This window comes from Schistocerca gregaria, chromosome 6 (assembly GCF_023897955.1).
Source record: "Schistocerca gregaria isolate iqSchGreg1 chromosome 6, iqSchGreg1.2, whole genome shotgun sequence".
In the NCBI taxonomy this organism is placed as follows: domain Eukaryota; kingdom Metazoa; phylum Arthropoda; class Insecta; order Orthoptera; family Acrididae; genus Schistocerca; species Schistocerca gregaria.
The window spans coordinates 201,253,242-201,267,170 of NC_064925.1; positions in this window are offsets into that span (position 1 = coordinate 201,253,242).

Consider the following 13,929-nt stretch of genomic DNA (forward strand, 5'->3'; position numbering starts at 1 on the left):
CTTACACTGATTTGTTAAAAACATGTTTATGGAATTTATAATTGTCCTGCACACATTTCATAGAATTGTTGTTGGTATGTCTCTAATATTCCGCTGCAGGTGTGTGCTAGGTACAATTTACCCTTTCGTTCGTTCTAGGTCGTCGAATAATATAATTTTTCCGCCACTTAACACGCCTCGCCCGGCCGAAGTGGCCGAGCCGTTCTAGGCACTTCAGTCTGGAATTCAACTAAGTACCTGGGTGTTAAAATTACGAACAACTTCAGTTGGAAAGACAACATAGATAATATTGTAGGGAAGGCGAGCCAAAGGTTGCGTTTCATTGGCAGGACACTTAGAAGATGCAACAAGTCCACTAAAGAGACAGCTTACACTACACTCGTTCGTCCTCTGTTAGAATACTGCTGCGCGGTGTGGGATCCTTACCAGGTGGGACTGACGGAGGACATCGAAAGGGTGCAAAAAATGGCAGCTCGTTTTGTATTATCACGTAATATGGGAGAGAGTGTGGCAGATATGATACGCGAATTGGGATGGAAGTCATTAAAGCAAAGACGTTTTTCGTCGCGGCGGGATCTTTTTACGAAATTTCAGTCACCAACTTTCTCTTCCGAATGCGAAAATATTTTTTGAGCTCAACCTACATAGGTAGGAATAATCATCAAAATAAAATACGAGAAATCAGAGCTCGAACAGAAAGGTTTAGATGTTCGTTTTTCCCGCGCGCTATTAGGGAGTGGAATGGTAGAGAGATAGTATGATTGTGGTTCGATGAACCCTGTGCCAAGCACTTAAATGTGAATTGCAGAGTAGTCATGTAGATGTAGATGTAGATGAAGAGCCATTTGAAGCATTTGAACACGCCTCATACAGTCTCTAACATCCCACTCGTTTTCTGTTTGTACCGTCACCCAGCTTTGCAGTTCGTCCAGACTGGTTGACATGGTAATCAGACTGGTAAATAAACTATATGAAGATGTCTGAAAGAACTGATACCATCTTCATATAGTTAAGGCTAACCGGCCATTGGCCTTCTTCTTCTGTGCTGGATGCATACGCATTGCCCGAACTCTTATGGGACTCGGTGAGATTGTCTGCCGCGAGTAATGAGTGTAATGGGCAGGAGCACCAAGAATGTAGAGTGTGGACATTAAGTTAGGAAAGTGGGTCTCACAGGGAGTGTGCAAGGAATAAATACCAGCATCCGTACTACCCTCTGTGCCCTCGGTGGCTCAGATGGATAGAGCGTCTGCCATGTAATCAGGAGATACAGGGTTCGAGCCCGTTCAGAGTACACATTTTCAGCTGTCCCCGTTGATGTATATCAACACCTGTCGACAGCTTAGGGTCTTGATTTACCTATAATTTCATGGTAAATAAACAGTCCAGACACAATAATGTGCTCATCGCCTATGTTCCAAGTCATTTTGGCAAAGCCGATCACTCGCACAAGATATCTCCAGCAAGATAACAGAGGTAGGTGGCAGTACTATCAGTGGAGGATATGATGCGTGTCGGTGGCGAAGTGGAAACAGTTCAGTTGTTGTTGCAATGCGGAAACGGAGCGACTTACATGACGTCCAAAATTACATGACCATTGGGTTTCGGGCCAAGGGTCGAGGCGTCTGCCAAACGGCTGTTTGTAAATTGTCTACGTTTCGCTGTGGTTAAAGTATGCCATGGATGGTGAGATGGCGCTATTCTGAACCGGCTTTGAGACAACTGTGCTGCATCTCGGATCATAAATGACAGGGGTGAAAGAGAGGTCCAAGCCGCAGGAGGGGGCGTCATGGCCTGGGGAACGTTTTCGTTGCATTTCCTGGGTGATCTCGTCATTTTGGAGGGCACAATGGATCAACACCAGTACGCAACTATCCTTGGGACGATATCCACCATTACCTGCAATTTGTTTTTCTTCAGAAGGATGGCCTCTACCAGTGGGACAATGCAACATTTCACACACCTTGCAGTGTGCGTGTGATTCGAAGAGCACCAGGATAAGTTTACCATTCTCCCCTGGCCACGAAATTCCCTGGAGTTAAAACCCAGCTGGGGATCTGTGGGCCCACCGCGATCGGGCTGTTTGCGCTATGGACCCTCAACCGAGAACCATAGCCAAGTCACTGGAATCGGCATTGCTCCACGTTCCTATCGGTCCCTTCCAGACTCTCACTGACTCTCTTCCTGCATGTCTCGCAGGGTCACGCGGTGCAAAAGGTGGTCGATTGTTCAGGCTTTTAGCAGGTGGTCACATTAATGTCAATGGACAGTATACACGGTACATGGCAGTGAAAACCGTGTGGTGTCCCATTATGACATTACATGCAGTGTGTAAGTAGGCTGTTTAGGTTTTAATATTGGTAACGCCACGTAGCGCTCTGTATAAAAATCACTGGCTGTGCTGTGCGCATTCTGTGGCTGGGTGGCATTGTTGTAATATTCGCTATTGTAGTGTTGGGCTGTTGGCTGTTAGCGGCGCGTAGCGTTGCGCAGTTGGAGGTGATCCACCAGCAGTGGTGGACGTAGGGAGAGAGATGGCGGAGTTTTGAAATTTGTAAGAATTGGTGTCATGAACCGATATATATATTATGACTATAAAGGTAAATACATTGTTTGTTCTCTATTAAAATCTTTCATTTGCTAACTGTGCCTATCAGTAGTTAGTGACTTCCGTAGTTTGAATCTTTTAGTTAGCTGGCAGTAGTGGCACTCGCTGTATTGCAGTAGTTCGAGTAATGAAGATTTTTGTGAGGTAAGTGATTTGTGAAACATATAGGTTACTGTTAGTCAGGGCCATTCTCTTGTAGCGATTATTGAAAGTCAGATTGCGTTGCGCTAAAAACTATTGTGTGTCAGTTTAAGCACAGTCGTGTATAAATTTTACAAAGGGGACATTTCATATGTCGACCCTTAGCCGAGGATACCTCACTGGAATCTTCTGATTTTTTTCTTGTAGTTTGTGTAATTAGTGTAGCTTTTGTTTATTGCTAGGGCGTAATCATAGAGAGAATTTCCTTTGTAGTTGCAGTCTTTCATTTTTGTACAGTAAAACAGTTTTGGCATGCATGTAGTTTTGCATGAAGTATTTCGCAGCTGCGCTTGCAATTAACTAGTTATTATTTTGAGTGCTATGTTAATGTGTTTTCTTATTCTGCTCTTCAAATTGTGATTTTCTGTGTTGTCGTGTGAAATATTGTGACTATAATGTCGTGTGAAAAACGTAATACTAGGCTACAAAGTAAACTGATAAATGACAGTGAAGACGAAAGCAGTGTGTTAGCGCCACCATGTAATAAATTAACTAATGTTCAAAGTAGTAATTTGGTAACTGTACATAGAGAAATGGAGAGGGCTGCAAACAATGGTGTAGACAGTGAAACAATTAGTGAATAGGGAAGCATTATCGATCGATCGGTTGGCAACAGCTCGCCTCAGGATTCCGAAATGACAGGACACATTCTTGCAAATACTGTAGATTCAGGTTTTGCGTCCTCACCGGTTTCTCAAATAAGTCAAGACACATTTTCTGTTTTTCAAACTGTGAATATTGCCGGTTCAAATGCATTGCCGAATAGCACTAAGGAACATGTTTCAGACACCAGTGCACTGTTATTACAATTAATGCAACAAATGTGACAAAAGCTTCAAAAGTTAGACACAATGGAACAAAATCAGAGACAAACACAGCAACAGTTGGACACAATGGAACATAATCTTCAAAAGTTAGACACAATGGAACATAATCTTCAAAAGTTAGACACAATGGAACAAAATCTTCGGAAGTTAGAAACCACACTTGATCAAACACGTGAAGATTTAACTACTGAGTTACATAACATTGAATCGAAATGTCAAAAAATCTGTAATGACGTAAAAACACTAATTTGGGAGGATTTTCAACCTATTTTTTCGCGGCATGAAAACGCATTACAGAATCACGAAGCAGCCATAAAAGAACTGCAAACTGTTGTTCGTGAAAATCACGACACCTTGCAAGCTAAAATGGACTCAGTTGCGTCCACCGATTCGGTTACGCAACTTGCAAGAACTCAGGAAAACTTAAAGGACACAGTAAATTCGATTTCAACACAAATAGACACTCTGAAACTTGGTTCAGAAAAACACACTGAGGAAATGTGTTCACTATCGGAGAAAGTAGCCTAACTTTCGGATCAGTTCACTAATTTATCTACGAAGGTAGATGATAATCTGAATGACACAAAACCGGTAATCTTTAATGACACAGAAGAGTGCGAACAAATTAGGAAATTCAAACAAAGTCTGAATCAAATTAGTACGCAACACCAAAGAGAAATCCGGGAAGTACAAGATCAGCTGACAAAGGTAATACAACAATTACGTATTTCAGAGGACACTCGCGCTCCAATATGGGAAGAGGGACATAAAAATACGGAACAGCCACAAAATAATAACACAGGGCACTTCGGAAATTATGAAAGAAATTGGCAAGGTACACCGAATTTTGAGATGGAACCGCCGAAACGACGTAACAATGACAGACATGCAACTCGCCGACATGATGATTTTGACTATAAGCTGTTCATTACTACACGTAAATTCAAAACATTTAAGAATTCTGGCAACGACATTCATCCACAAGCGTGGCTTCATCAATTCTCTCATTGTTTTCCTCCCAACTGGTCATTAGAACACAGATTAGAATTTATGTGTGGCTACTTGGAGAATGAACCAGCTGTAAGAATGCGATCGGTCATTCACGATTGTCACAGTGAAGGAGAATTTTATCATGCTTTCCTCTCAGCATATTAGTCTCAAGCTACACAAGACCGAGTAAAACATAGCATAATGATGATGAAACACTTTGAACAATCTGAATTTTCCAGTCTTGTCAAATATTTTGAAGACATGTTGCATAGGAACCAATATCTTTCAAACCCATATAGCCCTTCAGAACTCATCCGCATTTGCATAATGAAATTGCCTGAACATTTAAGGAATATTATTTTGGCAGGGCGTCGCAAAGACGGCACTGAAGCTTTTCAGGGACTCTTACAAGAATTAGAAATTGACACAGACAGTCGCGGGATGCGAAAACAGGAAAACAATCACTACAGTTCACATCCGTCACAATTCCGTGACGACAGAAACAATAACTGGGCACGACAAGTCTATTCTTATAACGCAAATCGTGACCAAAACAGACACCACCCATATGACAACCACTGGCGGAGTAATAATAGTTACAGAGAAAGATCGCATTTCCGTAGTAATGACTATCACAGAGACAATCAGAGAAACAGACAATATGGAAACCAAAATAATTATTATCAAGGGAGACGGAATAACTTCAGACGCAACGGTCCAGCGCGCAGTTACGATTTAGGGAGAAATTCTCCACCACGTGACAGACAAGAAATTAATTACAGAAATTACCGGCATGACGATATACGATATGATCGTAACGACAGACCTGAATTGCATCAGAACTGGCGGGATTCAAACAGAGCAGGGCCCTCTCCGCAAGGTGAATTTGTAGAAGTTAGGTCTCCTAATCCTAATAACGACGGGCGCCAACAACGAAACAGACAATGACTCGCACCGCAGGCAGCCGCGTACGCCGGCTGGCTCAGAGAAAAATAACCTTGAGAAAAACTCCAGTATTCTTTACCGACGTATACCGCATGATAATTGCGTTCAAGTTGAAACTCTGCGTACTAGGAAGAGTAAAGGTTTACACCACATTTCACATGTAAAACCCTTTATTGAATGATAATCTGCTTTTTAACTTAGTCTTTGCCATAAAATTTTTCACTTCACGCTGCTAGTACAATTTGTCACACTGAGAAACTGTCAACATGCAACAATGTTTGAAGTTAAATACCCAGTCAAGAACCAAGAGAACTTATTTTAACAGAAATTACGAATGCATTGTTATAGTGAACAGGCGTCACAGTGTTATTGTGCGTGTACATTCTTGCTTGTTAGTTGCACGATTACGTAACGACTATAAGGCTGACATACTTAGAACAGTTACCAGTACTGCTAATGAGATTTTAATGCAACATTTTGGTTTACTTGAAAATAAATTCTGGATTTAAAGTACTTTCTCTGAGATACCAGATGACTCAGTGGTTAGTTTATGTGACAGCTACACGATTTTATCACGACGCTACTAATGAGTGACAATTTACAATGTTGCTGTTGCACTGTATCTGTTTTATATCTGCACAGTTTTTCTGTATTATTCTGGAAAGTAAAACATGTTTTAGTAGTAACTTTGTGGTATAGCTACAATGAGACAGCCTTTTCTGTAGCACAACAATACGTTACAGTACAGTACTTACTTCATCACAGCAATAAGCGTAGTAACTACGATATCTATACGCAAAGCATTTCACTTTCGTTTATCATGAGGTAAGTACATTGACTTCTGCAGAACTTAGCTTTCGAAGGACGATAACTACGACACTTCCACAGAGATTATCTTACAACACGACGCACAGTTTAGCGCTGCAGTACGCGTATTTGAGTGGCTAATGTTGTACTTAAAACATTTATTTTTAAAGATATTTGAAATACAATGATACAAAGGTTTTCCGTGATACATTTCATTCCATTGCTGTAATCTGTAACATCTGAGGATATAATTACATTAATCCTCAGGGGGGTACACGCTTACTTTGTGTACCATGTGTTTGGCAAGCACAAGAAGCCCTAGCTAATATGGTATTTGCTTATACAACTTTACACATCGGTACCATATCTCTCTAACACATAAATTACACAGCTATCTGATCATTTAACTGAGAGAAACAAACATTTATTATACTACATCAGTGACAGATGTTTACGTAATTACACAGTTGGATAACTTCACACTTACGAAATTGTATTTTGTCTGTACTTTGTGAACTGTTCATACATTTTCGGAACCATTGTGATACTATGAGAGCTTTGAATGACATAATTGGGTATGAGGTCATGATTTTTAAAGTACGGTTGAGGTATATGACACTTTTGACATGAGCAGAGAATTTTTTTTTAGGTTTTGAAATTATTGGAAGAAGCTACGACGATTTTGAGATTTGGCTGAGGTTTTATGATGTTATGATGACGATGTGTATTACGCTGTTGCGGTATGTTTATGGTCAATAAGCTGATGCTATATGAGTTATTTGATTATGCTACTTATCTGTTATGATGGAATATTGAAGAAGTGTCGACGAATAAGGTAAGAAATAATGACTAGAGGTTAGGGACTCTGGTTTGTGAAAAAGGTTGTTGGAAACCAAGAATCGTACTTTAAGAGTTATGAAATGTATGTAAATGCGTGAATGTATTACAATGCCGATGAAAATTTTTGGACACTGTTATATCAATAGAATTTTGTTTCTACTGATGTGTAACGCAAATTCTTGAACTGTGAATTTTTTTATATGAGACTGCCACTGTAGCGGAAACTGGTGTCGTAAATATTTCGATAAGACAGTTAAGTGACCACCTGCACGTAATGCGTCGTGGGCACCCAGCTGCGCGACAACCACCTTGCAAAAAAAAAAGCCATTAGTGTGTGCCTTTCAGAGACATAGGTAAAAAAAAAAGAGGCCATTATCCTCGCTATTGACATTCATTCCTTTGTAGAAAGCATCGCAAATACGACACGCTCAAACTTGAAAACATATGATTATACTGTGGAGCTCTTAATGTATGATATTTACTAAAATGCCTAATGAAATGATGAGAAACATTACATGGCTATTGTCTTGCTAGTTGAGAGAAATGCCATATGGATTGCTTTATATATTTATTTACTCATTTTGTTTAATATCTAGTTTCTATCTGCACTGCAGCATTGGTTAAAATACAATTTAATAGATGTACTAATATAGTTATTTTATGCCTACAGATGCAGTAAATAATAACTTTATGATGTACCTAAAAAAACGAAGGAGCACAAAAAGACTTCCCTTCACAGGAACTGCATACATAATTTTCTTTTCAAGTACTTGGTAATTTTTATGGTAGGATAACTTCTTGTGGTGCACCACTTTAATGACATAGGTATTAATATGTGAATAGACATTTCCCTTTTCTGCATTGTTGTCTTTACTGTAATATTCTTTCTGCTTCAGCTTTGTCATGTTTAGTTATAAGCTATTGCATTTGCTGCTGCTGTTTACCAGGCACAATGTTACTGAATTTGACTTTGTATTACTCTGTTAAGCCAGTTTTACTACGGATTTATTTTTTCTTGTTTGCTGCGTATTGCCTTATATTAGTTGTAATATTGCTGCCTCTTTTTGCCAATTTCCATTTTTTTTATCATTGCTGTTTGTGTTAATTGTTTTGTGCTGCTGCATTGCCTCATCCCTTAGTGTAGCATCTGAGCTCAGTAGATTTAAGTTAGCTTAAGAGGGGGTAGACTATATAAGAAACTAACTATGATGAATTGGAAGAAAAGCATTGAGAAGCTATAAGAAAATGGTTTGGCCAAAAAAGTAGTGTACAGTGGAGAAAAACTATTTTTGAAAGAGGATGTGAACAGAATACAGAAAGCAGGTGTAGATAGGACTTTTTGGGAATAATGATGAACTAAGGGAGATCTCTATGCAAAATACTGCAGTAAAACAAACCCTGTCCTTTCCTTTCGTATTATCCCTCTATGTGTTTATGCACCCTTGTGTATTTGTCTTTTTCCTGTCTTTATGTGTTTAGCTAATAAGATTTATGTTGTAGAATTTTTCAAATACTATGTTATTTTCTTTGTAAATATGTTCAGACATTACTTATTGTGTTTCGTTTTAATGCTCATGTGTGAAGTTGATGTTTCGAAATTTATTCTGATTTTTTATGTATGTGCTCCTGTCACAATTCCTGTAACACTGATGTATATGTTATTTTGATTCTTTTGTAAAGCCTGTATTACTGCAAATGTTATCTGTACTATTATGTTCTTCAATGATATATTTTGTACCTTTGTTATTGTATTCTTATGTTATAAAATTGTAATTGACACCAGTTCATCAAATTAAGTAACTTGTAAATTACATTTCACTGCACACGTTTCTGTTGGTCATAGTATATGGACAATATGTGAGAAGTAGGGACTGATAGTGTTTCCACGTGTGTTAATAATTCAGCAAGGGACTGGATAAAAGCATTGCTGGTTCTAAGGACGTATAAAAAATTGTGAGTGCACAAGTGGTGGTTTATGGACTTGCTGTATTCTCTGCAAGACTCTTCGATGGTGATTGTGCACCTGCGCACTCGCAACAGATGGCTGCTGGCCATCTCTACAAGGACTACAGTGGGTCTGCATCTTTGATGGCCCACCAATACCATTATTTCTACAAGGACTGCAGTGGTTCTGCATCTTTGGTGGGCCACCAATACCCTAATCTCTACCAGGACTACAATGGGTCTGCTCTGTGATGACCTACCTACCAATAGTCTTCAACTTCGACTGACTCTGCTGTGGGTTTGCTCTGTTGTGGCCCATTACCTGTCTGCATGTCAAGAGTCAGCACAGTCTTTCCGTTCGAAGGACAACACTACTTCTTCAAGAGTGCTTAGAAATCCACTACTTCCAAGTGCAATTTCTTTTATTGCTCAGACTTTGAGAAAAACACTGCAGTTTTACTGTGATGAATGATCAGGACTGTCTTTATGGACTGTGAGAAAATTTTAGCTTTTGACCAACATTGTATCGATAAGTGTGTGCATTTCATTTCTTTGTTATTGTAATTATGAAAAAATTTGTCAAATCTGTATTGGACACTGCCCAAAACAATTTGTAAATTTTTTTGTGGGGAGCATGGGGGCATTGTAAGTAGGTGGTTTAGGTTTTAATATTGGTAACGCCACGTAGCGCTCTGTATAAAAATCACTGGCTGTGCTGTGCGCATTCTGTGGCTGGGTGGCATTGTTGTAATATTCGCTATTGTAGTGTTGGGCTGTTGGCTGTTAGCGGCGCGTAGCGTTGCGCAGTTGGAGGTGAGCCACCAGCAGTGGTGGACGTGGGGAGAGAGATGGCGGAGTTTTGAAATTTGTAAGAATTGGTGTCATGAACCGATATATATATATTATGACTATAAAGGTAAATACATTGTTTGTTCTCTATTAAAATCTTTCATTTGCTAACTGTGCCTATCAGTAGTTAGTGACTTCCGTAGTTTGAATCTTTTAGTTAGCTGGCAGTAGTGGCACTCGCTGTATTGCAGTAGTTCGAGTAACGAAGATTTTTGTGAGGTAAGTGATTTGTGAAACATATAGGTTACTGTTAGTCAGGGCCATTCTCTTGTAGCGATTATTGAAAGTCAGATTGCGTTGCGCTAAAAACTATTGTGTGTCAGTTTAAGCACAGTCGTGTAAAAATTTTACAGAGGGGACGTTTCAAGTGTTAAATAAATACAGAGAGAACCAAATAGTTTGCCTTGATTTTGGCAAAGCCAATCACTCGCACAAGATATCTCCAGTAAGGACGCCAGAAAACCGTTGCTCTCTGGCTAAAAGTGATGCTGCTGTGCAATGGTCAGAGCTGGCCATCCTTCGACATGAGACCGCATGCACATGTGGAGCACAAATACTCGCTAATTATACAACAGAATCAATTACCCCCACAACTGCCTCTCGGAGCAGCCCACCATACAGGCCGAAGTGGGAGCAACCACCCTATATGCCGCTTCACCGCATCAAGCCATACCATCTCATTCAAAAGTGTTTGCCCTTGGTAAAACTACCCGCAGACAGATCCTCAACTCTGGACTTGGGTTGCTGGAATATAGGGTGGCGCAAATAAGCGGGAAAATTAATTATAAATAACTAGAAAAAAGTAAAGTTGCATTACAGAACTTTATTCTATGTTCAAAATATGTTGCACAAGACTGGAAATTTGCTTTGGTCATAATTCTGCAAAAATCACATCAGCCAAATGCTATCCATTTTGCCCCATGCATTGTGTTTCAGTTTTTGTACTGAGCTGAGATAGCGTTGTCGATCTAGTCTGGTATACAACGCTCTTCAGATGTCCCCGTGAAAACACGTCACAGACTAAGTCTGAAGCACCAAACTACCGTATGTTAGGGATCGCTGAAAATATGTGAAGCAGCTGCAAGGGGGAAGAAGTCCGGAGGTGCGATCCGTAAATTTACCCTCTCCTGGAATTTGGAACGTAAACGTTTTAGTTAATTACAGAATTCTCATATATTTCAAGTGTGCAACAGGAAATACTCTGTCTTCAACAATTAATACCTTACTTGCATTTGTTTGGTTGTCAAGCTGCCATTTCCTCGTCGAGATGGAGATCTCAACGCTGACCAGTAGTCAAATAACAAGGGAAGTGTGCGGTAGGCCCTTCCTGTTCAAATTGCGTATCTTGCAGATAATATTAGGAGACACCTCGGACTTTTTGCAGATGGTATGACTATTTATAATTAAATATGTCTGAAAAACGCGGCAGAACTATTCATTCGGATATCCATACGTAATATTTAAAAGTGGTTTGAGGATTGGCAACTCCCTATGAATGTTTAGAAACTTAAAATTCTGAATTTCATAAAACTAATTTACCTGGTATCTTATGACTACAGTAGCAATTAGTCAAAACTGGAATTGATCATCCCATACAAATACCTGGGTCCAACACATTTATGAACATGGAAAAGTATACAAAGGAGACTACTTACAGACCACTATTGCTATCCATCCTAATGCATCGTACCTCACAACGATTTTAAGTGATGTAAAGAAATCATTATTATTATAGGTAAGATGTTTCGGTTACTTACGATGCAGAATCCGATCCATTACTATTTGGAACATAATGGCGCGGATTCTTCATCGTAAGTAATCGAAACATCTTCCCTTTAATAATAATAATTTGTTTACATCACTTAAAATAGTTGTGAGGCAAAATTACAGTTAAAAAGACGTTGTCTCACATCTTGTTTTGGTTGTAGGGCACCACCAACGCAAGGAAATTTCGTCAGCTGGGGAAACAAAAGGCGAAACCTAACTTTAAACGTCAACGAGCCGACTGAGGATGAACCTGTCTGCGATATCGCTGATGTTCTAGAAGATTCTGTAATTTAAAGTCTTGTGTCAACAGCCAGGGAATCCAAGGCAGACTATGTGCACGTATGTGAGTTTGGAGTAATTCGTTGGTTAAGGATGATAATCGACCTGCGGACCAGAAGTGGAGAAAAAAGATTAATTTTGAAGTACACTCATGCTCATAAATTAAGGATAATTGCAGAATGTGATGCCACGCCGGCCGGGGTGGCCGAGCGGTTCTAGGCGCTAGAGTCTGGAACTGCGCTACGGTTGCTGCTTCGAATCCTGCTTCTGGCATGGATGTGTGTGATGTCCTTAGGTTAACGAGGTTTAAGTAGTTATAACTTCTAGGGGACTGATGACCTCATAAGTTAAGTCCCATAGTGCTCAGAGCCATTTTTGTGATGCCACACAACGTGGCACTACACAAAACTGGCGCTAATGCATAGTCACATAGGGAACACACGCGACACAGTTCTGTAAGTGCATGGTATTGGTGATAAGTTGAGAAAACCTTCCCGAAACACATGTGCTACAAAGCGCCACTGCTTCCTGCGCATGTACGCCGACATCAGTATGGGATATGATCACCATGCACATGTACACAGGCCGCACAACGGGTTGGTATACTCTCGATCAGGTGGTCGAACAGCTCCTGGGGTATCGCCTCCCATTCTTGCACCAGTGCCTGTGGAAGCTCCTGGAGTGTCCTGGAGGTTTGCAGTCGTGCAGCGATACGTCGAACGAGACCATCCCAGACGTGCTCGATGGGATTTAGGTTTGGAGAACAGGCAGGCCACTCTATTCGCCCGATATCTTCTGTTTCAAGGTACTCCTCCACGATGGCAGCTCGATGGGGCCGTACTTGATCATCCATCAACAGAAAGGTGGGACCCACTGCACCTCTGAATAGGCGGATACTGGTGAAAAATGACGTCCCGATACACCTGACCTGTTACAGTTCCTCTGGCTAAGACCTGCAGGGGTTTACGTGCACCAATCCTAACCCCACCCCACACCATCAAACCACGACCTCCATACAGGTCCCTTTCAAGAACATTAAGGGGTTAGTGTCTGGTTCCCAGTTCACTCCATATGAAAATCCGGCGAGAATCACTGTTCAGACTATACCTGGACTCGTCCGTGAACATAATCTGGGACCACTGTTCCAATGACCATATACTCTGTTCTTGATACCTGGTTTTACGGGCTCTCTAGTAACCAGGGGTCAGTGGAATGCGCCTTGCAGGTCTCCAGGCTAATAAACCATGTCTGTTCAGACGTCTGTAGACTGTGTGTCTGGAGACAACTGTTCCAGTAACTGCAGTAAGGTCCCGAGCAGGGCTACCTACAGTATCCCTTGGCCGTCTGCCGGCACTGATGGTGAGATATCGGTCTTCTTGTGGTGTTGTGCACTGTGGACGTCCCTTACTATAACGCCTGGACACGTTTCCTGTCTGCTGGGAATCGTTGCCATAATCTTGAGATCACACTTTGCGGCACAACGGAGGGACCGTGCTACGACCTGCTACGTTTGACCAGCCTCCAGTCACCCTAGTATTCTACTTCTCATAACGTCATCAATATGTGTTCTTTGAGCCATTTTCAGCACACAGTCACCATTAGCAATTCTGAAAATGTCTGCATACTTACTCGCTGCACCGTGCTCTGACATGCACCAACACACCTCTGCTTATGTGGACTGTTGCCAGCGCCACCGTGCGACGACCTCACGTCAAATGCACCGCATGGTCATACCCCGAGGTTGTTTAAACCCTCAAACTGCCCACCACAGCGTTGTTTCACCATGTATCAATATTATCTTTAATTTATAAGCATGACTTAGTTTGAAATTGATAAGGAGATGCGTCTGAACCGTGATACTGATTGCATAGT